This window comes from Scyliorhinus torazame, chromosome 1, assembly GCF_047496885.1.
Source record: "Scyliorhinus torazame isolate Kashiwa2021f chromosome 1, sScyTor2.1, whole genome shotgun sequence".
Classification (NCBI taxonomy): domain Eukaryota; kingdom Metazoa; phylum Chordata; class Chondrichthyes; order Carcharhiniformes; family Scyliorhinidae; genus Scyliorhinus; species Scyliorhinus torazame.
The window spans coordinates 12,625,980-12,653,596 of NC_092707.1; the positions used below are offsets into that span (position 1 = coordinate 12,625,980).

Sequence of the window (27,617 nt, forward strand, 5' to 3'; positions counted from 1 at the left end):
GGAATAATCGATGATAAGCTCAGAGAACGTTTGCTGAGACAGAAACATCCCCAGCTTGAAAACACAATTGAAATGTGTTGTGTGCATCAATTAACCAAAAGTCAATATATTGAAATTCTCCAGTGAGAAATGGACGCGAAAACGAACCTCGAGGTAGAATGTGTTAGGGCTGTGTCGCAGTTCAGAAAGATGCGCGGTTTGGAGATGAGCCACCTTGCGCTTGCGTGTTCTAAGCCTACACATGCGCACTTCGCAAAAAGATGCGAGACGGAAGAAGACCGAACTGCGCATGCGCGAAGAAGTTGTACGCGTGACGACGTAAACGTCATGATGTGTGGAAGCTGTGGACACGCCCACCCACAAAAAAAATGTCCAGCATGAGGAAACATTTGCTCACAATGTGGTAAACACAAACATTTTGCTGCACAATGCAGATACACTCTCAAATTTAAATCTGCGACAGGTGAATGTAAGAAGTGTGGACACTAAAGAAGAAGCTTTTCAAAAAGAAATTGTTTCCAATGATCTTGATGCTTATTAGTTAGAAGACTTATTCTTCGTAGGCACCTTTGAGAAATGTGATGCTACCACAAATGTCTCATCTCCTCTTAAGGTAGTTCATTCTATCAACACAGAATCGGAATGGAACACAGTACTTCAAGTTAATGATTCTCAAATCAAATTTAAACTTGACACAGAAGTTTTTGCAAACTTGCTCAATAGGCATGACCTTTTGCAACTGAAGCAAACTCCTAAAATCAAGGAATCGAATTGTCAATTGCGTGACTACAATGGCAATGCCACCACCTCAGTGCGATCTTGCTATTTGTTGGTGACCAATCACGACACTGCCATATCTCTAAGATTTGAGAGTGTTGATTCAAACAAATCATCACTTTTAGGTGAGCAAGCCTGTAAGGATCTTCACCTAATTCAGAGAATTTATCGTGCGAGCTCATCTCATTCACCTATTCAAGGCGACATACAAGGAATTCTGGATCACTTTCCGCACGACTTCGTGTACTCTTCCCTACCAATGTAAAATTCAGTTACAGCCAGATGCCAAACCAGTGATACACCCGCCACAAAGAGTTCCTGCATCACTACGGGAGAGAAGCTTGAGCTTGCAAGGATGCAAAATCTAGGCATTATATCTAAAGCGACTGACTGGGTCAGTTCCATGGTGTGTGTAAAAAATCCATCTGGGGAATTAAGGATATGCATTGATCCTAAAGATCTTGACAAGAATATTAAGAGGTCACTATCTTACACCCAAGAAAGAGGACATCACCAGTGAGATGGCGAATGCTAAAAGAAATTCCAAACTGGATGCCTCCAGAGGATTTTGGCAAATGCAGTTGGATGACACCAGCAAGAAATTGTGTACGTTCAACACACGGTTTGGTAGATACTGTTTCAACAGGATGCCATTTGGAATTAGCCCAGCATCAGAGATTTTTCATCGAGTGATGGAACAGATGACTGAAGGTAGTGAAGATGTACCTCTGGATGTGGATGATATAATTGTCTGGTCATCTGCAAGCGAAGAACACAATGCAAGGTTGTTACAAGTATTTCAACGAGTACATAAATTTGGTTTGAAACTGAACAGAGCCAGATGTAGTTTTGGTATCTCAACCCTGAAGTTCCTTGGAGATCAAATTTCAGGGGCAGCACGGTCGCATAAATGGCTAGCACTGTGGCTTCACAGCGTCAAGGTCCCAGTTCGAATCCCAGCTTGGGTCACTGTGTGGAGTCTGCACGTTCTCCCCTTGTCTGTAAGGTTTTCCTCCGGGTCTGTTGAGACCTGCTCGCAGGTTAATGATCTGTTGAGCTGCTCGCAGAAAAATACTTTTCACTGTACCTCGGTACACGTGACAATAAACAAATCCAATCCAATCCAATCCGGGTGCTCCAGTTTCCTCTCACAGTCCAAAGACGTGCAGGTTAGGCGGATTGGCCATACTAAATTGCCCTTAGGTTGGGAGGGATTGTTGGGTTGTGGGGATAGGGTGGAAGTGAGGGCTTAAGTGGGTCGGTGCAGACTCGATGGGCCGAATGGCCTCCTTCTGCACTGTATGTTCTATGTTCGGAACATGGTGTGCAACCTGATGACACGATTGCTGCCATACAAAAATGAAAATCCCGTGTTGAGATTCTTGGGTGCTGTGAATTTTCTGGGTAAGTTCATTCCCAACCTCTCGTCCAGAACTATTTCTTTAAGAAATCTCATCAAAAAGTCTGCCACGTTTGCATGGCCCGACACTCACCAAAATTAATCGATCGATTTGAAGTCTCAACTGACGACTGCACCTCTTCTTTCTTTCTTTGACCTTGAGAGGGAACCAAAAATCTCAACGGATGCCAAGTCAAAGTGGAATTGGAGCAGTTCTGCGAGAGAAAGATGGCAATTCTTTATGGTTACCAGTTGCCTATGCTTCCAAATTAATGACGCCTACTGAACAACGGGATGCACAAATAGTAAAGGAATGCTTGGGCTTATTGACGGGTGTTCTCAAGTTTCCTGATTATGTTTATGGTTTTCCTGCATTTACAGTCGAAACTTATCACAGACCACTTGTCCACATCATTCATCAGGATTTAAATGATATGACACCTGATGAAGCTACGTCGATACGACTTTTGACGTGTCTCTACTCCAGGAAAGGAATTGATATTTGCTGGCGCGTTATCACGTTCTGTTAATTCAGAAGAGCAACCACCTGAATTTATACAGCACATAGAATCTCAGGTGCAGCTTCGAGCTGTAACCTTACCTGCATCAGACGTCAAACTGAATCTCACCTGTGAAGAAAGATTCAATGTTACTTCGAGTCATCGACCATTTAAACAATGGTTGGCCGAAAGGACATTGTTCCAAGTTTAGGAACATACAAGCTGAACTAACAGTTGTGGATGGATTGTTACTTCGACTTGATCCAATAGTAATACCTATGTCACTTCGACCCATGATTTATCATAGAATTTATCATAGAATTTACAGTGCAGAAGGAGGCCATTCGGCCCATCGAGTCTGCACCGGCTCTTGGAAAGAGCACCCTACCCAAGCCCACACCTCCACCCCATCCCCACAACCCAGCAACCCCACCCAACACTAAGGGCAGTTTTGGACACCAAGGGCAATTTAGCACGGCCAATCCACCTAACCTGCACATCTGTGGACTGTGGGAGGAAACCGGAGCTCCCGGAGGAAACCCACGCACACACGGGGAGAATGTGCAGACTCCGCACAGACAGTGACCCAGTGATTCTGAAACAAGTACATGAAGGTCACCTTGACATTGAAAACTGCAAGCGAAGAGCACAGCAAGCTGTGTATTGGCCAGGTATCAACCGAGACATCACTGATCTGATACTTGAGTGTGAAACATGTCAAAAATTCCAGCCTGCACAATGCAAAGAAAAACTTCTACCGCAAGCATTGAAGAAAACTCCATGGTCGAACGTAGGAATTGATTTGTTTCAATTCAATGGTCATGATTACGTGTTAATGAGACTACTTTTCAAATTATCCTGAAGTCATCAAGCTATCAGATTTAACTTCTCGATCTGTTATAGAAGCTACGAAAGAAATCTTTGCCAGACATGGTATTCCGAACGCTGTCATGTCTGACAACGGACCGTGCTTTGACGGTCATGAAAGGGCTGAATTCATCCACCAAAGAATATAATTTTGCTCACGTCACATCAAGTCCGCACTAGCCGCAATCAAATGGGAAAGTTGAGAAAGGGGTTCACATCATGAAGCAACTTCGTCATAAATCCTTTGATTCTCGTGCGGACATGAACTTTGCTTTACTCAACTCCTCCATTTTCCGGCAAAATCCCATAGTGATTGCGCATCAGGGGCGAAATTCTCCGGAAACGGCGCGATGTCCGCCGACTGTCGCCCAAAACGGCGCAAATCAGACGGGCATCGCGCCGCCCCAAAGGTGCGGAATGCTCCGCATCTTTGGGGGCCGAGCCCCAACCTTAAGGGGCTAAGTCGGCGCCGGACGAATTTCCGCCCCGCCAGCTGGCGGAAAAGGCCTTTGGTCCCTCCACTGCGCATGCGCGGGAGCGTCAGCGGCCGCTGACGGCATTCCCGCGCATGCGCAGTGGAGGGAGTCTCTTCTGCCTCCGCCATGGTGGAGACCGTGGCGGAGGCGGAAGGGAAAGAGTGCCCCCACGGCACAGGCCCGCCCGCGGCTCGGTGGGCCCCAATCGCGGGCCAGGCCACCGTGGGGGCACCCCCCGGGGCCAGATCGCCCCGCGCCCCCCCCAGGACCCCGGAGCCCGCCCGCGCCGCCTTGTCCCGCCGGTAAGGTAGGTGGTTTCATCTACGCCAGCGGGACAGGCATTTTAGCGGCGGGACTTCGGCCCATCCGGGCCGGAGAATCGCGCGGGGGGGCCTGCCAACCGGAGCGGCGCGATTCCCGCCCCCGCCGAATATCCGGTGCCGGAGACTTCGGCTACCGGCGGGGACGGGATTCACGCCAGCCCCCGGCGCGGGGGGTCGGAGAATCTCGCCCCAGATGTGCACCGTTGGTCAGAAAGGGTTTTGGGATGTCCTGAGGGTGTGAGATGCACTGGACAAATGCAAGTTCTTTGCTCCTGATAATTACTGCGCCACCATCACGCTGGTGTTTAGAAGAATCAGCAACTCACGGAGTGTCTTTAAGACAGATAGATAGGTTCTTGATTAATTAGGGGATCAGGGGTTATGGGGAGAAGGCAGGAGAATGGGGATGAGAAAAATATCAGCCATGATTGAATGGCGGAGCAGACTCATAGAATCTTAGACTCTTTGAATTTATGGTGCAGAAGGAAGCCATTCGGCCCATCAAGTCTGCATCGGCCCTGGGAAAGAGCACCTTACCGAAGCCTAGGCGTCCATCGCTATCCCTATAGCCCAGTAACCCCACCTAAGCATTTTGGACACTCAGGGCAATTTAGCACGGCCTATCCGCCTAACCCGGAGCACCCGGAGGAAAGCCACGCAGACACGGGGAGGAAGTGAAAACTCCGCGCAGGCAGTGACCCAAGGCGGGAATCGAACCTGGGACCTTGGAGCTGCGAAGCAACTGTGCTAATCACGGTGCTACCGTGCCGCCCCCTACTCGGTGGCCCGAATGGCCTAATTCTGCTCCGTTGTCTTATGGTGACAGGGGACTGAATTAATGAAGCTAAGGGAGCAGATTTTATGCCCCCGCTTTCAGCAGAGGGAGTGGGGAGTTCGGTGCCAAAGCAGCATTTACGTTCGATTTCCCATTCAGATTGTCCGCACCCCTGGAAATAACATCATGGGATTCCGGCCATAAAGGTCTAGAAGCCCATTACAATGCATTAATGTATAATTAGTGGGCCGCCCCACTGTATCATCCACCCCATGTTGGGATTCCGCACCCCCAACCCCTCCCCCACCGGCACCCATCCCCACCACAGTCAGGTGGGGTTTACAGCAGGCTTTGACAAAACGGGACCTGGTGAACAGAACCCATCATGGGCACAAAGATACCTACAGCCCCCATGTTTGCACGGACTGACACTGAAAGGGGGAGTGGACCATGCCCGGGCAGTCCCTTGGCAGTGCCGAGGGCGCTGCCCAGCGGGGGGGTTCCATTCGGGAGATTCAGAGTGGGAGGAGCAGGTTCCCTATGGTGAGGGACGGTGGAGCGATCTCATGTCCGTGGTGGGGCAGTTCCTAAGTCCATGGGGGGTGGGCAGGTTGGCGTGCCTGGGTGGGAGGTCCTATGTCCATGAGGGTAAGGTTTTCTGGGGGGGGGGGGTGGGGGGGAGGTGAGGGGGGGGTTCTCCCATGTCTGTGAGGAGGGGAAGAAGGAGAAGGGGGAACCCTGGGCGGGATTCTCCGACTCCCCGCCGGGTCGGAGAATCGCCGGGAGGCCGCATGAATCCCGCGGCATGAATCCCGCCCCGCCACCCCTACGCCGGCTGACGAATTCGTGCCGTTGGCAGCGTTCCCCCCCCCCCGAAGATTCTCCGCCCCGCGATGGGCCGAGCATCCGCCCGTTTTCGGCCAGTCCCGCCGGCGTAAATCAAACCAGGTCCGTACTGGCCTGACCTGGCTCTACGGGCGGCCTGCAGAGTCATCAGGGAGGCGCGGTGTGCCCCCACGGTGGCCTGGCCCGCGATCGGGGCCCACCGATCCGCGGGCGGGCCTGTGCCCTGGGGGCACTCTATCCCGCCGCGCCGGCTGCTGTCAACCTCCGCCATGGCCGGTGCGGAGAAGAACCCCCGTGCGCATGCGCTGGGATGATGCCAGCACACGCTGGCGCTCCTGCACATGTGCCAACTCACGCCGGCCGGCGGAGGCCCTTCGGCGCCGGCCTAGCCCCTGAAGGTGCGGAGGATTCCGCACGTTCCGGGCTGCCCGACGCCCGAGTGGTTCACGTCACTCCTCGGCGCCGGGACCGCCCACCCCGCCCAGGGTAGGGGAGAATCCCGCCCGGGCCGGGTTGGAGAATCGCCGGTGATGCGGGAAATTCCCACCACACCGCTCCGACGCTGGGACGCGATTCTCCGGAGAATCGGCGGCAATCTCGCCCGCGCGGTCAACACGGCGCCGGTCAGGGGCCACTGAAAGAGGTGATTCTCCGCGGTCGACCGGCTGAATTCCCGCCAAGTTCCGGCGAGTCCCGCGGGCGTGGTTCCAACCTGGTACCACCTGGCGGGAGCTCGGACCCGCGGTGGCCGTCCTGGTGGGGGGGAGGGGGGGGCCTCCACGGTGTCCAGGCCAGCGATCGGGGGCGACCAATCGGCCGGTGCCGGCGAACTGGAGGGGGGCTACCTCCTTGCGCGCGGGCCCGCTGTACGTCTCCGCCATGTTGCGCGACGCCGGCGCGGAGACGGCCGTCGTGTGCATGCGCGGACCCTCGCCGGCCATGCAGGGCCGCCTTTCGGCGCCCGAGCAGCGCGCAGCACTCCGGTGTTTACGCCGCCGCCAAAACTTGGCCGGGATTTCGGAGAATCCCGGCCAAGAATCCTTCGCACCATTTCAAGAGGGGCAAATAAATATGGCTACAATAGTACTTGTGTTTATGGAGCTCCATTCATATTCCCAGGACCCCACAGCCTGGGATTGGTGCACTCACTGTTGATAGGTTTGCAAACATGGCCACTAATTTGCTCACAATCATCAGCAGAATCTGTGGAAAGTGGGCCACACGTCTGATTGCCCAGGCTGTGGGTGAGAGTGTCACCCTGAAATCTGAACACATAGTCCCGGCCAGCACTCCTAGTGAGGTACTGAGGGAGGACGGCACTGTCAGACGTGCTGCCTTTTGGAGGAGGAGTCAAAGGACCCCAGGGCACTGTTTGAAGGGGGGGGTGGGCAGGGGAATTGTCCTCTATGTCCGAGATAGAATTTACTCCTCAACCGAGGTCACTGAAAGACGAAGGGCGGGATGATCCGCCGAGCCACATTTCTGCCTCACCCCGCCGGGGGGATGCTACGTTAAGCCGGCCGGTCAATGGGGTTTCCCATTGTGGGACAGCCCCACACCGTCGGGAAACCCCCGGGCTGCCGGCAAACCGGAGCATCCCGCCGGCGGAGAATCCCGCCCAAATGGTCCGATCATGATCACATTTATTGCCTGTGGGATCTTGCTGTGCGAGAATTCTCTGCCGCATTTTCCACCTTGCAACGGTGACTGCGCTGAAAAAGCAAGGTGCCCTGGGACATCCTGAGGTCATGAAGGAGCGACAGAAATAAGAGGTTGCCTGTCTTTGGCACCTCAGGTTTGTCGTGTTGGGTACTCTGCTGCACAGACGAACCAACACGGTTGCGGACGGTACAACTCAGTTTTATTACTAACAATAACAACATCTGTAAACTGGTCACTGTGGTTCGTTCATTACCCGTTAACCTGTGGACTATCTTGGAGTGGCACTCAGCACATGGTGGATGTCTGAGTGGCTTGCTGTGAGCTCTGTGCCCTGAGCTGTCTCCTGCTGGAATGAGCGGGAAGTGCCGTGTTCCCCGTTTTATAGTGTGTATGCTCTTGCCTGTGATTGGCTGTGGTGTTGTGTGTATTGATTGGTCCATTGATCTGTCCATCAGTAAGTATGTATGTTTGCACCATGATGTTTACCTGAATATCATGACATCCCTTTTTTTACAAGAACATGTGCCTATGTAGTTATAAATAGAGATGTGTACTGAGTGCAGCTGAATGTGTGTGTGCAATATCTACAGCATGTACATGAGGCTAAACTATATACAAGGGGCGATGTCAGGTGTGACATAGCAACAAGGTTGTACCATCAACAAAACACGTGGAAATGTTCAACGTCAAAATGAACTCCTGTAACGACAGGGAAAAAGAGAAACATATTAACACAGTGGTATGATACATCAGTGAGTTCAATGTTCAAACAGGCTCATCAGTCCAGTCTAGTAGGTGGGCGACGAATTTGGGTTGACCGTTAGGGTGGCACACCATTCATCACCCGGATTAACGCTGTTCACTGGCATCGGCTGGTGGGTCCTGCTTGGGTACATCCGGTTCCCATCAATGACCGCAACACGGAAGGCGTCCCGGTCGTCTGTGTCACTGGTTTGGATATCGTCTGGGCACGACTTGTAGTCCGGAGGCTGAATGGTCCGCACGCCCCTGCGAGGTTGTCGGAATTGGGGAGCATTGGCAGGTTGAGCTGCTCGACAACAGGCAGCGTAGTGGCCCAGCTTGCCACAGCGGAGGCATTGTCGTTTTTTTGCCGGACATTGCCGCTTTAAATGTGCGAATCCGCAGTTGCCGCACGTTGTGACGTCATGGCGTTTGTTCCGCCACCGCGCATGCGCAGTTCAGTCTTGCGTCGAGCGCGCCTGCGCATCACGTCCCTCTGCGTCGACGTCTTTTTTGGCGCGCACAAACGCGGGAGGCCGCGAAAAGCGCGCGAAATGGCCGCCCTTGTCCGGGCCGCGGGCCGGGAGGAACCCGATCGCCTGGACCCATTCAGTCTCGTAGGACCCCTGCCGCACCGATTCGGCCGGTTGAAATTGGGAGTAGCGGCTGGTCGCGTTTTCATGAAGGACACAGGCTTCGATTGCGGAGGCTAGGGTGAGGCCTTTAATTTTGAGGAGCTGCTGGCGTAGGGCGCCCGAGGTGACCCCAAAAACAATCTGGTCCCGAATCATTGAATCGGAGATGGTGTCGTAACCGCAGGACTGCGTGAGGATACGGAGGTGTGTCAGGAAAGATTGAAAAGGCTCATCCTTACCCTGCAGGCGCTGCTGGAAGAGGTACCTCTCAAAACTCTCAGTTACCTCGATGCTGAAGTGTTGCTCAAGTTTGAGAAGGACCGTCTTGTACTTCGTCTTGTCTTCGCCTCCCGCGAACAGCAGGGAGTTGTGGACATGGATGGCGTGTTGACCTGCCGTGGAGAGGAGGAAGGCGATTTTTCTGGTGTCCGAAGCGCTCTCTCTTTGGGTAACTTCCAGGAAGAACTGGAAGCGCTGTTGGAACTGCTTCCAATTGACGCCGAGGTTTCCAGCGATTTGTAACGGCTGCGGTGTGCTGACGGTGTCCATGGCGCAGGATGGCGGATTCCTGAGGATTCGTAGGTAGGTCTCACAGTTACCGGGTTCCAATCCTGGTACTATGAAGTGTTGGGTGCTCTGTTATACAGACGAACCAACACGGTTGCGGATGGTACAACTCAGTTTTATTACTAACAATATTTACAATGGTAAACTGGTTACTGTGGTTCGTTCATTACCCTTGAATCTGTGAATCTATTCCTAACACTATCTTGGAGTGGCACTCAGCACATGGTGGATGTCTGAGTGGCTTGCTGTGAGCTCTGTGCCCTGAGCTGTCTCCTGCTGGAATGAGCGGGAAGTGTCGTGTTCCCCGTTTTATAGTGTGTCTGCTCTTGCCTGTGATTGGCTGTGGTGTTGTCTGTGTATTGATTGGTCTGTTGATCTGTCCATCAGTATGTATGTATGTTTGCACCATGCTGTTTACCTGAATATCATGACAAGGTTTGCCCGTTTCAATCCATTCCCGGTCACCTTCCCCCCCGGAACCTTCCGTAAACTTCAATCCTTTGAAACACCTGCTGATCCATTCCGGTCGCTGACCAGCGCTCTCTCAGTGTCACGCTAAAAACCCAGATGAGAAAACTCTGGGGTTTCAACCCTCCAACCAACTGAGTGAAACTGGCGCAGAGAGGCATTTCCTCATTGACATGAACAGAATTGTTTGGTTATTATAATGTCGAGTATGGATTTTAATTATTTTAATCTTTATTCATAAAGCAATTTATTTCTGGCACAAAGGCTGATGAGTTGAATCTTAGTTTCTTTCACACAATCAGTCTTCAAGCACTCGCTGTAACGAGTACACTTTCCCCCAATGGAATTATCTTTCCTCGCTTGTCAAGTGATCGAGTGTTTCTGCACAAAATCTATGGTTTAAATTTCAATGCCTCCTACCTGCAGCTTTCAAATCGCTCCAGGGAATCTGCTTCTCTCGATCCCCATGATCCTGTCCAGCCGTACCGCTGATGCCGTACTGGCATCTCGGCACGCCTTCCAATTCAGACCTCTGCGCATCTTGGCTTTTAAACTCTGCGCCTTCGTGGCCATGCCACCATACTGTGCGGAGTCGGCACGTTCTCCCCGTGTCTGCGTGGGTTTCCTCCGGGTGCTCCGGTTTCCTCCCACAGTCCAAAGGTGTGCAGGTTAGGTGGATTGGCCGCGCTAAATTGCCCTTCGTGTCCAAAAAGGTTAAGTGGGGTTATTGGGTTACGGGGTGGAGGTGTGGGATTGAGCAGGGTGCTCTTTCCAAGAGCCGGTGTATACTCGATGGGCCGAATGTAGGGTGCTCTTTCAGTGGGTCGGTGCAGACTCAATAGGCCGAATGGCCTCCTTCTGCGCAGTAAATTCTACGAGTAGCCCTTAGCTCTCGGATTCCCTCACTAATCATCTCCACTTCTCTCTGCCCCAGTCCAAAGATGTGCAGGATGGTTGGGGTGTATGGGTTTATGGGGATTGGAGGGGGGGGGGTGAGCCTGGGTAGGGTGCTCTTTCAGTGGGTCGGTGCAGACCCGATGGACCACAGGGCCTCCTTCTGCACTGTAGGAATTCTATGATTCTCTCTCCTCCTTAAAACCTACTTCTTTGATCGAACTTTTGTCCACCGATCTGAACAGCTGCCCTGGGGTTTCGTGTCAAATGTGGTTTGGCTGTTGCCATTGTGGAGCACCTCGGGACATTTTACTACATTGAAGGGGCTATATAAATTCAAGTTGTTGTTTTACGCAGATCGCTCCTGCAATATGGTCGGTTTGAGGGCACTCTTCAGGGACTCAGAACAAAGATGTTGCGGAAAAATATGGACTCGCGCTCAAGCAATTCATTACAAGCTTGGAGTTTACAGATTAGGTTTAGATTCAGATTAATTGTCACTTGTACCATGGTACAGTGAAAAGTATTATTCTGCATACCATCCAGGCAGATTATTCTGCACATAAAATACATAGGACATGCATAGATACACAATGTAAATACACAGAAATCGGGTGAAGCACACGGAGTGTAGAACTACTCAGTAGAGAAGATGTGTGAAGAGATCAGTTCAGTCCATAAGAGGGTCATTCAGGAGTCTGGTGGGAGGGGTCTTTGATTATGCTGCCCGCTTTCCCCAGGCAGCGGGAGGTGTAGATGGAGTCAATGGATGGGAGGCAGGTTCGTGTGATGGACTGGGCGGTGTTCACGACTCTCTGAAGTTTCTTGCGGTCCTGGGCCGAGCAGTTGCCATACCAGGCTGTGATGCAGCCCGATAGGATGCTTTCTATTGTACATCTGTAAAAGTTGGTAAGAGTTAATGTGGACATGCCGAATTTCCTTAGTTTCCTGAGGAAGTATAGGCGCTGTTGTGCTTTCGTGGTGGTAGCGTCGACGTGGGTGGACCAGGACAGATTGTTGGTGATGTGCACCCCTCGGAATTTGAAACTGCTAACCATCTCCACCTCGGCCCCGTTGATGCTGACGGGTGTGTACAGTACTTTGCTTCCTGAAGTCAATGACCAGCTCTTTAGTTTTGCTGGCATTGAGGGAGAGATTGTTGTCGCTGCACCACTCCACTAGGTTCTCTATCTCCCTCCTGTATTCGGACTCGTCGTTGACAGTCATTAGGTTATCTGAGAAAAAAGCAGAAGTGAGAATAATCAGCTGTATCTGGTGTCTTGTCTGTGACTTCAGGAAATTCGAGCAGTGACGGGAATGAACGGTACGATCAAATGTCATCACACCCGAGACACAGGATGAAACAGAATAAAAGCAAAATACTGCGGGCGCTGGAAATCTGAAATGAAAACAGTGCAGGAAACGCACAGCGGGTCTGGCAGCATCTGTGAGGAAAGAAACAGGATTAATGGCGGGATTTTCTGTCCCTTCCCACCAGCGAGATGTTCCGGTCCCGCTGGAGGTGGCCCCCTCCTCCCCATCTTGCCCCGTGGGTTCCCCGGCGCGCAACACAAATACCAAGACCCTCGGGACACACCGGCTCAGAGTCACCGGTCGGTGCTGCGTGTGTCCGACGGGGCCAGAAGATCCTGCCGGTGACCAATGGTGAACCGCGTCCGCCGCTGGAAATCCCGCGGGGCCGGAAGATCGCGGGCAGCATTTCAAGTCTGTCAGACTGTGCAGCTGAAACATTGGGCTGGATTCTCTGATTTGAAGACGTAAGTGCTGACGCCAGTGTGGGTGTGGAGCATTATGGAAAACAATGTTGACAAATGTGAGGTTATCCATTTTGGTGGGAATAACAGCAAAAGGGATTATTATTTAAATGATAAAATATTAAAACATGCTGCTGTGCAGAGAGACCTGGGTGTGCTAGTGCATTAGTCGCAAAAAGTTGGTTTACAGGTGCAACAGGTGATTAAGAAGGCAAATGGAATTTTGTCCTTCATTGCTAGAGGGATGGAGTTTAAGACTAGGGAGGTTCTGCTGCAATTGTATAAGGGGCGTCATTCTCCGACCCCCCGCCGGGTCGGAGAATGGCCGTTGGCCGCCGTGAATCCCGCCCCCGCCCCCGCCGAAGTCTCCGAAGGGAGAAAAGTCGGCGGGGCGTTAATGTCTCCGCTGCCGCGGAGAATGTCACGGGTCTGCGCAAGGCAGCCGATTTTCGGCCTGCCGATATTCTCCCTTCCGGATGGGCCGAAGTCCCGTCGACGTGATGACCGTTCACGTCGACGTGAATCAAACCTCCTTTTCATCGGCGTGACCCGGTGCTCCAGGCTCACGCCGACCAGCGAGGAGGTGAGTGACGGCCTGGGGGGTTGGCTCTGGGCAGGAAATGGCGTGGCCGCAGACTGATTGCCTGAGGAGAGGTGTGTCTCGGCTTGTGTGTGTGTGCGGCGGGGGAGGGGGGGGGGGGGGGGGGGGTGGTTAGAGTAGGCTGGGCTCCGGGGGAGTGCCGGGAGGGGGTCCATGCCGGGGTGGAGGTTGGGGGTTGTGGAGGGGGTCCGTGCCGGGTGGAGGTTGGGGGGGGGGGTCCGTGCTGGGGTGGAGGTTGGGGAGGGGGTCCGTGCCGGGGTGGAGGTTGGGGGGGGGTCCGTGCTGGGGTGGAGGTTGGGGGTTGGGGAGGGGGTCCGTGCCGGGGTGGAGGTTGGGGGGGGGGTCCGTGCTGTGGTGGAGGTTGGGGGTTGGGGAGGGGGTCCGTGCCGGGGTGGAGGTTGGGGAGGGGGTCCGTGCCCGGGTGGAGGTCGGGGGGGGGTCCATGCTGAGGTGGAGGTTGGGGGGGGGTCCGTGCTGGGGTGGAGGTTGGGGGTTGGGGAGAGGGTCCGTGCCGGGGTGGAGGTTGGGGGGGGTCCGTGCTGGGGTGGAGGTTGGGGGTTGGGGAGGGGGTCCGTGCCGGGGTGGAGGTTGGGGAGGGGGTCCGTGCTGGGGTGGAGGTTGGGGAGGGGGTCCGTGCTGGGATGGGTGTTGGGGAGGGGGTCCGTGCCGGGGTGGAGGTTGGGGGGGGGGGTCCGTGCCGGGGTGGAGGTTGGGGAGGGGGTCCGTGCCGGGGTGGAGGTTGGGGAGGGGGTCCGTGCCGGGGTGGAGGTTGGGGGGGGTCCGTGCTGGGGTGGAGGTTGGGGGTTGGGGAGGGGGTCCGTGCCGGGGTGGAGGTTGGGGAGGGGGTCCGTGCTGGGGTGGAGGTCGGGGGGGGTCCGTGCTGGGGTGGAGGTTGGGGGGGGTCCGTGCTGGGGTGGAGGTTGGGGGTTGGGGAGGGGGTCCGTGCCGGGGTGGAGGTTGGGGGGGGGGGCGTCCGTGCCGGGGTGGGTGATGGGAGGGCAAATGAGTTGGTCCACCTGGCCAGGTGCCAGCCTCCAACAGTTGGACCCATGCGGTCCATGCCACCTGGCTGGGGGGAGGAGGGGATATGGGCAATGATGACATGTCGTCGTTTCCCTCCCCCCCACCAGGCCGTCATGTTTTCAGACCATCCAGCGATGTTGGCCGCCGTGGTGGCAGCCGCTCATGTCTATGTTGCCCTGGATGAGGAGGAGGAGGAGGAGGAGGAGCGTGCCAGAGAGGCGGCGCAGGCTGCCGCAGAGGGGCAGGCGGCAGCCGCCCAGGCTGGAGGGACACCTGACCGACAGGACGAGGAGGGGGAGGAGGACGTCGCGGCCCCACGGCAACGGAGGCACCCGAGGGCGCCCCGTGTGTACCGGCCCCGGCAGTCATACCAGGACCTCACGGACCGGGAATGCAGGAGGAGACTCCGGATGAGCCGGGAAACCGTGGCACACATCTGCCACCTGCTGGCACACCTGTCACCGCGTGGCACTGGCGGGGGACACCCTCTCCCCGTGTCCGTCAAGGTTACGGTGGCCCTGAACTTTTATGCAACGGGGTCATTCCAGGCACCGAGTGGGGACCTGTCCGGCATATCGCAGACATCGGTGCATCGGTGCATCCGGGCAGTGACAGATGCCCTATATGCCATGGCGCACCGCTACATCCGCTTCCCCGTGGACCGGGCCAGCCAAGATGCCCGGGCCGTGGGCTTCTCTGCCATTGCCGGGTTCCCCATGGTCCAGGGCGCGATCGATGGGATGCACGTCGCCGTGCGGCCACCTGCAGATAACAGGGCCGTGTTCACCAATAGGAAGGGGACCTATTCGATGAACGTACAGGTGGTCTGCGACCACCGCATGATGATCCTGCACGTCTGCGCCCGTCACCCAGGCAGTGTACACGACTCATTCGTGTTGTCGCGGTCATCCATCCCCGGCATGTACGAGGGACGCCATCCCCGGCTGAGGGGCTGGTTGCTGGGCGACAGGGGCTACCCATTGCGATCGTGGCTGATGACGCCTATACGGAGGCCACGCAATGAGGCGGAGAACCGCTACAATGATGCCCATGTAGCGACAAGGGGAGTGATCGAGAGGTGCTTTGGCGTGCTGAAGATGCGTTTCAGGTGCCTGGACCTCTCTGGGGGCGCCCTCCAGTATCGGTCAGATAGGGTCGGCCGCATCATTGTGGTGTGCTGCGTCCTGCACAACATAGCCCAGCAGAGGGGCGATGTGCCGCAGGCAGAGGAGGGCGGAGTGGAGGAGCAGCAGGAAGAGGCCCAGTCCTCCCCAGATGAGGGGGATGGGGGCAATGGTCAGGGCAGACGGGGTAGACACAGACGGGTGGCTGTCCACCGTTACCGGCTGGCCCAGCGGGCACGGGACAGACTGATAGACGCCCGCTTCACTGACTAGATGGGCGTGGGAATCGGGCAGTATGGCCACAGACCGCACACCATGACAACAGCCGACCACCCACACCCCCCACCCATCCACCCACCCAGCACCCTCACCCCCCTCCCCAACCCCACACACCCCACCCGCATGCACACCACCCCCCCACTCCCAATTGCCGATCCACCGGCGGCACAACGGGCCGGGCTCACCCAGTTGCGGGTGGACGCGTGTCTATCGCAGGCCATGGAGAATGATGACAACCCGCCTCCGATGAGCTCCTGGCTCTACATCGTTGGACTATGTCTGACCCATGGCCACAGTACCACCATCCACCCGGACCATCCCTGCATGCGGCTGTGACACTGCAGCGCACGGTCCCGTCCTCTGCCCGGGGGATGTTGATGGCGGCCCAGGGGGAAGGGGGCAGACTCACCTGGAGCTGAGGTAAGACCACCCCTCACACACACACTTGCGCTCAACGTACATGACACCCCCGCACACTTTGGACAGAGCACAAAGGCAGCTTCGGTAGGTGTAACATTGACTTTAATAACCAAAGGAGTTCATGCACGTGCCCTAGCGCCTAAAACTCATCTGTGCCCTGCACCCGTGCCAACTTACTCAGTGTCTAATTGTTTGGCCTTACGGGCCCTTTTACTACGTCTACGTGGTTCCCCAGACGGTACAGCAGAACTGGAGGTGGACTCCTGTGATTCCTGCCCTCTGACACTGGATCCCTTTGGCGGCCGTTTCCTGCGGCGTCCTGGCCTAGATGGGCCAGGCTGCGGCCCGGGCGACTGGGATGGCGAGCTGCCAGCCTGTCCTGCCCGTTGCCCACCCGATGCACCTGGGACGGAAGGGGGGGGAGTCCGAGGTGTCGCGGTGTACCGGGACCTCCCCTACAGAGGGAGCTGGGACGGACCACACCACCTCCTCCTCCCTCGGGGTGCCCGATGGCCCCCAGGCCTCTACATGGGTGGGGGATGCGAACGGACTGGCCATCCGACGCGCCCCCGACATCTGGCGCTGCCAGTCCTGGAGGCCCGTGCTGGTATCGACAGGGGTCTGCAGGTTTGCAGCCATGGAGCCCAGGGGGTTGTCGAACCCTGTCTGCGACAGTGCGACGCCAGCTCGCACATGGCCACTGGCGCCGATGCCCTCAGCGATGGCCTGCTGAGACTGGGCCATGGCCTGCAGAGACTGGGCCATGGCCTGCAGAGACTGGGCTATGGCCTGCTGAGACTGGGCCATGGCCTGCTGAGACTGGGCCATGGCCTGCTGAGACTGGGCTATGGCGTGCTGAGACTGGGCTATGGCGTTGAGCGCCTCTGCCGTCTGGCGCTGGCACTGGCTCATGGCCTCCTGTGAGAGGGCAGCCATTTCCTGGGCCACAGACGCCGCCTGCACGGAAGGCCCCAGGCCTCGCAAACCGTTCCCCATGTCTGACACCGTCGCACCCATTGCCTCCACCGCGGACGCCACCCGTGGGGTGTCAGCCTGGGTGGCACGCATGACCGGGACCACTCCCAGCTCCTGGACGCGGGTGGACTCCTCCACCTGCGACCGCAGCCGCCGCAAGCCACCCGTCACCCTATTCGCTCGTCTCCGTGTCGGTGGTTGCATCGGATCTATGTGTGGGTGTGGTAACTGCAGGAACCCGGGATCCATCTGGGCGGCAGATGTTCGCTTGGCCTGGGCTGCCCTCCGACCGCCCGGTCCCTCTGCTGCTCCTACCTCCACCTGCTGTACCGGGACGGCTGTGTTGTGCGCACCAGTGAGTGTACCAGACGCCTCATCACTAAAGTGCCCAACCGTGGTGAGTGTTTCTGCGATGGTGGAGGGTGTTGGTGACAGCAGTGGCGTTGTGTCGTGCTCTTCGTCCCACTCTGAGTCCATGGCACTTTGGGGTGGGGGTTCGTCTCCACCCATCCACTCTGAGTCACTGTCCGGTATTTCGTCTTCCCGGGTAGGGGTGTCCCGGGTAGTGCTGTCCCGGGTAGTGCTGTCCCGGGTAGTGCTGTCCCGGGTAGTGCTGTCCCGGGTAGTGCTGTCCCGGGTAGTGGTGTCCCGGGTAGGGGTGTCCCGGGTAGGGGTGTCCTGGGTAGTGGTGTCCCGGGTAGGGGTGTCCTGGATAGTGGTGTCCTGGTTAGTGGTGTCCTGGCTCGGATGTGACGGGGGCCTGTGGCTGCCCCCCTCATCGCTGGGTGGTCGCTCCCGCACGTGACGGGGGTGTCGTCTCCCTGTTGCTCCAGGTCTCTCCGTCTCCCGTGGTCTCCGAGGGGCATCCTGCAGGCGTCGCATGCTGGAGGGTCCGGGTCTCTCCGTCTCCCGTGGTCTCCGAGGGGCATCCTGCGGGCGTCGCATGCTGGAGGGTTCGGGTCTCTCCGTCTCCCGTGGTCTCCGAGGGGCATCCTGCGGGCGTCGCATGCTGGAGGGTTCGGGTCTCTCCGTCTCCCGTGGTCTCCGAGGGGCATCCTGCGGGCGTCGCATGCTGGAGGGTGCGGGTCTCTCCGTCTCCCGTGGTCTCCGAGGGGCATCCTGCGGGCGTCGCATGCTGGAGGGTGCGGGTCTCTCCGTCTCCCGTGGTCTCCGAGGGGCATCCTGCGGGCGGTCTGCATCTGCGGGGATGGGTGCCTGGACGTTTGGTCCTGCGATACACAATGAAGCATGCATGGTTAGACATCAGGCAGTGATCAGGTGATACGGGAGAGGGGGATATAGGGGAGGGGGGATATGGGGACGGGCTGTTGGTGGCTCACTTGCTCGTGGGGCCCCGACCTCTGCATCAGCAACCTCCCGGTCCTCAGGTCCGCCAGCCAGTTCCAGGGCCCTTTCCTCATGTACGGTCAGTGGCCTCTCATCAGCGGGCCCTCCTCCAGTCCTCACATGCTCCCTATTGTTGTGTGCGCGCTTCTCCTGGGGGGGGGGGGGTGGTGGCAGGGGTAAAAGGCAACAGTGTTAGGCAGGTATATGAATGCACGCCATCGGTTGCGCGTGCATTGCAGAGGTTAAGGTTAGGGCTGGATTCACTTGGGGATATGGGGGATATGGGGGAGGGGGGGATATGGGGGAGGGGGGATATGGGGGAGGGGGGATATGGGGGATATGGGGGAGGGGGGATATGTGGGAGGGGGGATATGGGGAGGGGGGATATGGGGAATATGGGGGAGGGCGGATATGGGGGAGGGGGGAATATGGGGGATATGGGGGAGGGGGGATATGGGGGAGGGGGGATATGTGGGAGGGGGGATATGGGGGATATGGGGAAGGGGGAATATGGGGGAGGGGGGATATGGGGGATATGGGGGAGGGGGGAATATGGGGGATATGGGGGAGGGGGGATATGTGGGAGGGGGGATATGGGGAGGGGGGATATGGGGAATATGGGGGAGGGGGGATATGGGGGAGGGGGGAATATGGGGGATATGGGGGAGGGGGGATATGGGGGAGGGGGGATATGGGGAGGGGGGAATATGGGGGATATGGGGGAGGGGGGATATGGGGGATATGGGGGAGGGGGGATATGGGGGAGGGGGGATATGTGGGTGTGGGGATATGGGGGATATGGGGGAGGGGGAATATGGGGGAGGGGGGATATGGGGGAGGGGGGAATATGGGGGATATGGGGGAGGGGGGATATGGGGGAGGGGGGATATGGGGGATATGGGGGAGGGGGGATATGTGGGAGGGGGGATATGGGGAGGGGGAATATGGGGGAGGGGGGATATGGGGGATATGGGGGATGGGGGATATGGGGGAGGGGGGATATGGGGGAGGGGGGATATGGGGGATATGGGGGAGGGGGGATATGGGGGAGGGGGGAATATGGGGGATATGGGGGAGGGGGGATATGGGGGAGGGTGGATATGGGGGATATGGGGGAGGGAGGGATATGGGGGAGGGGGGATATGGGGGATATGGGGGAGGGGGGATATGGGGGAGGCGGGATATGGGGGAGGGGGGATATGGGGGAGGGGGGATTTGGGGGAGAGGGGATATGGGGGATATGGGGGACGCTCACCCTGCCTGCTCTGACGAGGTCGTTCACCTTCTTGTGGCACTGGGTGCCTGTCCGTGGTGTTAGGGCCACAGCGGTGACGGCCTCTGCCACCTCCCTCCCCAGACGCCGGCTGTGGCGTGGGGCAACTCTGCGGCCGTGCCCGGGATACAGGGCGTCCCTCCTCTGCTCCACCGCATCCAGGAGCGCCTCCACATCGCGTGACTCGAACCTCGGGGCTGAGCGACGGCCAGCCATCAAGTCGGGTGTTGCGGTCGGCTGTTCCGGTCGGGTGGGGGGGAGCTGCGCGGCCTTATGAGCCGTCACGCCGTGCAGCGCATATGACGCTGCACGGCGTGAACCACTGCGCAAGCGCGGATCCCGTTACGTCGCTGCTAGCCCATTTCGGGCCGCAGACTATCGGCCCATTTTTATGACGTGACGCAAGTGGGATTTGCGCCGTTTTTTGCGCCGATCGGCGGAGTTTCCGCCGATAACGGAGAATTTCGCCCAAGGTGTTAGTGAGGCCACACCTGGAGTATTGTGTTCAGTTTTGGTCTCCTTACCTGAGAAAGGACGTACTGGCGCTGGAGGGTGTGCAGAGGAGATTCACTAGGTTAATCCCAGAGCTGAAGGGGTTGAGTAGACTGGGACTGTACTCGTTGGAAGTTAGAAGGATGCGGGGGGGATCTTATAGAAACATATAAAATTATGAAGGGAATAGATAGGATAGATGCGGGCAGGTTGTTTCCACTGGCGGGTGAAAGCAGAACTGGGGGGCATAGCCTCAAAATAAGGGGAAGTAGATTTCGGACTGAGTTTAGGAGGAACTTCTTCACCCAAAGGGTTGTGAATCTATGGAATTCCTTGCCCAGTGAAGCAGTTGAGGCTCCTTCATTAAATGTTTTTAAGATAAAGATAGATAGTTTTTTGAAGAATAAAGGGATTAAGGGTTATGGTGTTCGGGCCGGAAAGTGGAGCTGAGTCCACAAAAGATCAGCCATGATCTCATTGAATGGTGGAGCAGGCTCGAGGGGCCAGATGGCCTACTCCTGCTCCTAGTTCTTATGTAAACCTTATGTTCTTATTAGGGGTGGGCCTCAGGTGACGTCCTGAGCCCGTCCCAACAGCATGCGCTGTACTCCCCGAGTACGCCGTTTTTGAGGGGTCAGAGCATGGCAAAAGTGACGCCGCCCCCCGATTTCACCGCAAACGGGGATTCTCCGGCCGATCGCCAAACCCGATTTCGCCGTTGGAGAGCGGAGAATCCCGCCCAGAAACTCTGGTTCACTCTCCACAGACGGTGCCAGATCTGCTGCGTTTTTGCAGCATTTTCTGTTCTTATTGTATCGAACGAAGCAAGTTTCGTCACCATCGTCTGAACGGACCTCAGTTCACAATCTCACTGCTGCATCTGTGACAGCCACAATCTGTCAAACCACACCCAGCAAATGTTGGCAAAGCAAAGCTTTACTCCTCGATTTTAAAAGAAGGAAAGATGTTGCAAAGATGGACTGGAGTTTGGAGTGTGGAGGGTTTGAAGACGAGGAGACAAATTTTAAATGCATTCGGCGTCTGGCAGCCAGAATGGAGCAGTGAGGGTGGGGAAATGTAATGAGGGACAGGACATAGTCGGTACGGGGAATAGTTGAATAGCACTTGGGCGAAGGGGGTCAAAGGACTTTGGGGGAAAGCGGGATTAGGTTATTGAGTTGGATGATCAGCTACGATCATGATGAATCGCAGAGAGGGCTCGAAGGGCCAAAAGGCCTCCTCCTGATCCTATTTGCTATGTTTCTGATGCGCGATCAATTACACTCAAGACGAAGTGATTTCATAACTGAAGGCTTTAATCTACTTGAACTTGTTCCCCAGCAGCTTCGGTACAGAAAGTGAAGGCTGCTGGGACGGCACCGGTTCTTATACTCCGCCTCTCAGGGCGGAGCTACGTAATACGGCCAATGGTAGACTCCTGGGTCTAACCAATGGTCATCAGCCTCTCAGGTACCGCAATACCTGGTACTACCACAGATTCTATTTACATTCTGCTCCCCAAATAGAATATTCCATTCAAAACAGTGGCAAGCCTCATATGAATGCCATTGGGAGGCTGTATTCATCTGTTAGGCAGCAATATTATTCAAAAGGTAGGTCAGTGATCAGAATCAGAATCACAGAATTGTTATCCGACAGAAGGAGGCCATTCAGCCCATCATGTCTGCACTGGGTCTCCAAATGAACACCATGGGCACGATCTTCTGACCACGCTGAGCCAGAAGAGCACCGTGGCTGGTGAAAACCAGGAGACCCCGTTCCCGGCATCCACCCGGCTTGCAACGCCTCGCGAGATTCAACGGGCGGACCACTTTTTGGCAAATTTGCATTTTAGAGCGAGGCAGTAAGCCTCACTCTAATGTGCAGATTCCCGAGGTAGCTGAGGCTTTGGGATTCAAACCTCTTACCTTGGCGACCTCTGGCGAGCACCTTTTGATAGTTAGATCATAGAATTTACAGTGCAGAAGGAGGCCATTCGGCCCATCGAGTCTGCACCGACTCTAGGAAAGAGCACCCGACCCAAGGTCCACACCTCCACCCTATCCCCATAACCCAGTAACCCCACCCAACACTAAGGGCAATTTTGGACATTAAGGGCAATTTATCATGGCCAATCCACCTAACCTGCACATCTTTGGACTGTGGGAGGAAACCGGAGCACCCGGAGGAAACCCACGCACGCACAGGGAGGATGTGCAGACTCCGCACAGACAGTGACCCAGTGGGGAATCGAACCTGGGACCCTGGAGCTGTGAAGCAATTGTGCTATCCACAATGCTACCGTGCTGCCCACTACTGGTCCCCACAAACGGGGAACAGATGGAACGCCAAGGGCATTGGAGGCCCCCAGCTGCATGCCCTTTGGGCAGGGTGGTGCTGGTGCCACCCGGGCACCCTGGCAGTGCCATCCTGCCAAGGTGCCCAGGTGGCACTGCCAGCTGGCAGGAGCACTGCCAGGGTGTCAAGCTGGCATTTGTGGCACACGCACGAATGGACCAGGTTGCCCACCATGGGTGTAAGAGGGCACGGGGGTGCCCTCCCATGTTGCCTTCAAGCTGGAGGGAGGCGGGAGATTTGTTTTGGGGCGGGGGGTGCGGCATTTTCAAATGGCGTCCCGATCTCTCGCTACAACGGGGATGCCCATCGAGCAGAGCTTCCCGTTGTAATAAACGGGGCTATGTGCGGCCTCAGCCACACGTTCCACGTTTAAGCTCCTTATTCACCACGAGTAGCGTCAAATAGCCACGTGTTTCGCGGCACTGCGAGTGCCGGGAACCCCACGGCTAAACCTGCTCGCTCGGGGACTTCCCTTTTGGGAAGACCGGGCTCTTTGACTTGGTACCATTCCCCTGTCTTTTCCTGCACGTTGTTTTGTTTCAAATAATAATCTAATGTCCTCAGTCCACAGGTCACTGAAAGGGGCAACACAGGTGGAGAAGGTAGTCAAGAAGGCATACGGCATGCTTGCCTTCATTGGCCGGGGCATTGAGTATAAGAATTGGCAAGTCATGTTGCAGCTGTATAGAACCTTAGTTAGGCCACACTTGGAGTATAGTGTTCAATTCTGGTCGCCACACTGCCAGAAGGATGTGGAGGCTTTAGAGAGGGTGCAGAAGAGATTTACCAGGACGTTGCCTGGTATGGAGGGCATTAGCTATGAGGAGCGGTTGAATAAACTCGGTTTGTTCTCACTGGAACGAAGGAGGTTGAGGGGCGACCTGATAGAGGTCTACAAAATTATGAGGGGCATAGACAGAGTGGATAGTCAGAGGCTTTTCCCCAGGGTAGAGGGGTCAATTACTAGGGGGCATAGGTTTAAGGTGAGAGGGGCAAGGTTTAGAGTAGATGTACGAGGCACGTTTTTTACGCAGAGGGTAGTGGGTGCCTGGAACTCGCTACTGGAGGAGGTGGTGGAAGCAGGGATGATAGGGACATTTAAGGGGCATCTTGACAAATACACGAATAGGATGGGAATAGAGGGGTACGGACCCAGGAAGTGTAGAAGATTTTAGTTTAGACGGGCAGCATGGTCGGCATGGGCTTGGAGGGCCGAAGGGCCTGTTCATGTGCTGTACATTTCTTTGTTCTTTGTTTGTTCTCTTGAATGCCTCAGTTGAACCTGCCTCCGCCACACGTTCAGGCAGTGGAAACATTCCACTGTGTGAAAAGATTTTTCTCACATCTGCTTCTTTCGCAAATTCCTTTAAATCTGTCTCCTCTCTCTATCAATCCCTTTAACGAGCGGGGACAGTTTCTCCCTGCCCACTCTGTCCCGCCCCCTCATGATTTAGAACATCTCTATCAAATCTCCTCTCAGCCTCCTTCCCTCCGAGGAGAACAGTTCCCACCTCTCCACAACCTCATTGCTGAAGTTTCTCAACCCTGGGACCATTCCTGTCAATCTCTCCTGCTCTCTCTCCAATGTGTTCACAACCTTCCTATGGTGTGGCGCCCAGAACTGTGCACAGTATTCCAGCTGAGGTCTAACTGTGTCTTGGATGAGTTCAGCATAATAACAGCTGTTCTTTCTAAGAGCCAGGACAGCTACACTGGGCCAAATGGCTTCTTCCTGTGTTGTAAATTTCTATGTTTCTGATGCCCCTTTGATTTTTGCCTCCAGATATCTGCTGGCCCCACTGCCCGAAAGATTAGTGTTTAATTCCTGACAACTCCAGTGCAATTCTGGAGGGCTGGCCCTTCTACAGGAGGCTTATTCCAGCAATGAAATGCTTCAGAGTCTAATCCCACGAATGAATGAACTTTGCAAAATGGGAGGCCAAACCTGGCTATCGATTTGGGTTGGCTAAAGATGAGGCCTTCCCAATTAAGAAATGCCCATTCTGCCGGCTGCAACTCCAAGTGGCCTGACTATAATGCAGCAGGTAGGAAGACTGAGCTTAATCCATGGGAAAGGACTGAAAAACATAGCTGTGTGATTCGAGGATCAGCAGGATTTGGCAAATTTAACCCACTCAAATCTCTCCCCAATTGTCGGCAGGGATGGAAGTGCAGTCAATATTCATTAGATTATTGAGATTTTAAAAAGTGTTGTGGTAATTTTACTAGTGAGTACAACTTTTATAAGTCTGGGGAGAATATTGCCAGAAAAGGTGGTGATATGTGGAATTCAGGGTGAGAGGAGCAGCGTTCCATGATATAAGGTAAGATTGGAAAGTCCAGTGAAGAGTGGTGAAGTGGTAGTAGGAGTAATAGAGAAACTATCTTGTCCAGGAATGCAGTTTATCTTGGGTAATGATATAACTGGATCGCAGGTGGGAGTGATGCTGGGATTATATTCATTGGAGTTTAGGATGTTGAGGGGAGATCTAATAGAAACTTACAAGATAATGAATGGCTTAGATAGGGTGGATGACGGGAAGTTGTTTCCATTAGCAGGGGAGACTAGGACCCGGGGGCACAGCCTTGGAATAAAAGGGAGTCACTTTAGAACAGAGATGAGGAGAAATTTCTTCAGCCAGAGAGTGGTGGGTCTGTGGAACTCATTGCCACAGAGGGCGGTGGAGGCCGGGACGTTGAGTGTCTTTAAGACAGAAGTTGATAAATTCTTGATTTCTCGAGGAATTAAGGGCTAGGAGAGAGAGCGTGTAAATGGAGTTGAAATCAGCCATGATTGAATGATGGAGTGGACTCGATGGGCCGAATGGCCTTACTTCCGCTCCTATGTCTTATGGTCTTATGGTCTTATGCCTACTGTGGTTGATAAGCCAGTGGAAAATCAGACAACTGAAGTGTTGAACGATGAATATCCTGGGATTATTCCGGATTGTGTAGTAACAAGGTCGCAAAGTCACAGGTTAAGACAAGAGGAGAAATCAAAGAGTGAAGTTGAAGTGCAATTATCAAAAACGATTTTTGATCAGTTGGTTGAAAAAGAACAAGAACAGGTGGAGGATGAGGCGGATAATTTTAGTTCAGGAAAATTGGCGGAGTTACAACAGAAAGATGTAGAATTAAAATGGATATATCAGAAAGCATACACGGAAGAGGAATCTGAGAGCATACCAGAGTGTTATTACCGTAAAAGTGATGTCTTGATGAGAAAATGGAGACCTGTACATATGCAGACAGATGAAAAGTGGGCAGAAGTTCATCAAGTAGTATTGCCGGTAGGGTATAGAAAGGAGGTGTTGCGAGTTGCACATGTGGTACCAGTGGGAGGTCATTTGGGAATAAGGAAAACTCAAACTAAAATCCAGAAACATTTTTATTGGCCTGGACTACATAAAGATGTAGTTACATTTTGTCAATCATGTCACACATGTCAAGTGATAGGGAAACCTCAAGCAGTGATAAAACCAGAACCCTTAATACCCATTCCAGCATTTGAGGAACCTTTTATGAGGGTCATAATTGATTGTGTAGGACTGCTTCCTAAAACAAAAAGTGGGAATCAATATCTTTTGACAATATCTTAATGGATGTGTCTACTAGATTTCCAGAGGCCATTCCAGTACGTGATATTACAGCTAAAAGGATTGTGGAGGAGTTACTTCAATTCTTTACTAGATATGCACTACCCACAGAAATTCAATCGAATCAAGGATTGAATTTTACTTCAAAGTTATTCAAAGAAGTTATGGATAGCTTAGGAATAAAACAATTTAAATCAACTGCGTACCATCCAGAATCGCAGGGAGCGTTAGAAAGGTGGCATCAGACATTAAAGACAATGTTGAGGGCGTATTGTCAAGATTATCCAGAGGATTGGGATACAGGAATCCCATTCGTATTGTTTGCAATTAGAGATGCACCTAATGAATCTACCAAATTTAGTCCTTTTGAACTAATTTTTGGTCATGCGGTAAGAGGACCACTTAAATTGATTAAGGAAAAATTGGTGGGTGGGAAATCAAAAATTATACTATTGGATTACGTGTCAAATTTTAGGGAACGATTAAATAGAGCAGGTGAATTGGCTAGACAACATTTGAAAGTTGCACAAAATGTGATGAAACGGGTAGCAGACAAGAAATCCAAAGTTCGTAGTTTTGTCAGTGGGGATAAAGTTTTAGTGTTGTTACCAGTGGTAGGTGAGCCTTTAAAAGCTAGGTTTTGTGGACCGTATCAGATTGAAAGGAAATTAAGTGAGGTGAATTATGTGGTAAAAACACCAGATAGAAGGAAGACTTACCGAGTATGTCATGTGAATATGCTTAAAAGGTACTTTGAAAGGGAAGGAGAGAAAAAGGAGGTTTTCATGATTCTAACTCAAAGTGATGAACCAAATCCAGATGACTGTGAATTTGACATACCTCAAATTAAATTGGAAAATGAGGATGTTCTTAAAAATTGGGATGAATTGTAAAGTTACCTTCCAGAGGAAAAACGAACTGACCTGAGTTATTGATATCACATGGGCAAGTTTGTAGAGATAAATTGGGAAGTACTAAATGGCTATACATGACGTAGATGTGGGAAATGCTGTTCCGATCAAACAACATCCATATAGACTTAACCCTTTAAAATTGGCACAGGTTAACAAAGAGATTGAGAGTATGCTTACAAATGGCATAATTGAAGTGGGTTACAGCCAATGGAGCTCACCCATAGTGATGGTACCTAAACCAGACGGTACCCAACGGTTGTGTGTGGACTACAGAAAGGTGAATGCAGTTACAAGAACGGACTCTTATCCTATCCCACGTTTGGAGGATTGCATTAAGAAAGTGGGACAATCCGCTTTTATTTCCAAATTGGATTTACTGAAAGGTTACTGGCAGGTACCTTTATCTGAAAGGGCAAAGGAGATTTCAGCTTTTGTGACTCCAGATGGTATATATCAATTCAAAGTTATGCCATTTGGCATGAAAAACGCCCCAGCCACATTCCGACGGTT

The 27,617-nt window shown here is 54.1% G+C and overlaps 1 protein-coding gene across 4 annotated transcripts in view; it reads left to right on the plus strand.

Moving 5' to 3' along the window:
- The window catches only part of galnt9 (polypeptide N-acetylgalactosaminyltransferase 9), a 499,594-nt gene that overhangs the window by 422,354 nt on the left and 49,623 nt on the right, over positions 1–27,617 (plus strand). The gene's annotated exons all lie outside the window — the stretch shown is intronic.